Here is a 1,853-nt window from a genome sequence, read left to right as displayed (position 1 = left end):
AATCTGTTGTTGATACTTTCTATTGCATCTTTAAGTTCCCTAGTTGACTGCTTCAGTTCCTTCAGCTCTGCTATATCCTTTCTGTATTCTTCACATCCTTCATCTCTTATTTGATTCTGTTTTTCGATTTCCTTTTGACTATGTTCCACTTTCTCAGTAATTTCCTTCATTGTTTCCATCATCTGTAATTTAAATTCCCCTTCTGTCATTTCTAACATTTCTTTATAGGTGGAATCCTCTGCAGTAGCTACTTCATGGTCCCTTGAAGGAGTTGCTCTGGATTGGTATTTCATGTTGCCAGAACTTTTCTGCTGATTCTTTTTCATTTTTCTTGTATCTGTTTCCTTGCCCTAATTTTCCTTACACTTCCTCTTGCTCCTTAAATTTCTGTGCCTCTGGCCTAAAGTTTTTGTTTGTTTTTATTTTTTTGCAGTTTTTGACCAGGGCAGGGTTTGAACCTGCCACCTCTGACATATGGAGCTGGCACCCTACGCCTTTGAGCCACAGGTGCTGCCCTGGCCTAAAGTTTTAATGAGTTCTTTTGGTACAGGACCAGAAGGATGAGAAGATTGAAGATCAAGAAGGGAAAAAAGATTTTAAAAAGAAAGAAAAAAGAGAAAGAAGAGGGGGTGAGTAAAAGGAGACATTGACAAAAAGAAGAGAGGTACCAAAAGAAGGAGACAGGAGTAAGATAGGTGAATAGTAGGGTACTTTGACCCAACCTTAAAAACCCCCAACCTATGAGGGTGCTGGGTTGGGTGGTTCCCTTGAGGTCAACAGCTCTTTGCCAGCCTGGTCAGACACAGTGCCCCACCTCCACCAGGTAGAAAGGAAAGATAAAAATAAAAATATACTATCAATCAAACTAAAACAAACAAACAAAAACCCTTATGGGATAAAATTGAGGGAAAAAACAAATGATTGGGCAGAAACACTAGAAAAAATGAAATTTTAATTGTTAAGGAAGGCATAAATGGAAGATTATATTTAAATAATAATAGTGGAAAAAAGAGAAAAAGAACAAAAAAAAAGAAAGAAAAATGTAGAGGAAAATATTGAAATTAAGAAAAAAAAAAAAAAAGAAAGGAAAGAACCCCAAAAAAACCAAAAACCAAACAGTATATGTATCTTGCTGAATATTGTCTGAGCAACAGGTGATCTTCTGAGGTATGAGATGTTAATCACAATGTTGATACAGCTATATGAGATGGAGACTGGAGGCCTCTGCTGATTTCTCAGACCCTGCAGGCTTAGGAGCCCAGACAGATGTCTCCTCAGCCTGCCTAAAAGACATTCCAAACTATGAACATTGGCTAAGTGGAAGCTTTAGAAGGAAAGCACTTATCACTGGGGTCTCTCCTGGCGTGCTACCTACTTATCCAGTGCACCCAAACCGGTCTCACTCTATGTCCCTGAGGGCCAAGGCTGTAATCTGCCAAAGACTTAATTCTCTACTCTTCCCCAGCATCTCAATCCCGGCCTTTGTGCAGCTCAGTCACTAGATTACTCGCTCAAGGTCTCCTGGCTGATCCCTATGTTGCAACCCACAGGGGCAGCTCCCCAACAACTGTGCAGGCAGCCCACAGCTGAATGATATTAGCTCCTTACTGGTTCTGTGGCTCAGTCTGGGGCCCCAGACAACACCCAAAGTCGTCCACTCACACACTCAAGATCTCCCAAGGCAGTTCAATTGAGTGCCCAAGTCCAAAAAAACCAAGACAGCCCATAGGTAAGGCTTTTCCTGCTTGCAGTCTCTCTGTTGCTATGGTTACAGCTGCAGGCAGCCTCAAACCGAACAAATGCACCTACCACTTGCCAGTTTTCCACCACTTTTATCCTCCCCGAAGTCTCTC

Source organism: Otolemur garnettii, unplaced genomic scaffold, assembly GCF_000181295.1.
Source record: "Otolemur garnettii isolate 467f Iridium unplaced genomic scaffold, OtoGar3 scaffold00022, whole genome shotgun sequence".
In the NCBI taxonomy this organism is placed as follows: domain Eukaryota; kingdom Metazoa; phylum Chordata; class Mammalia; order Primates; family Galagidae; genus Otolemur; species Otolemur garnettii.
The sequence above is the reverse complement of the archived record's forward strand: the minus strand, read 5'-3'. Positions refer to the sequence as shown.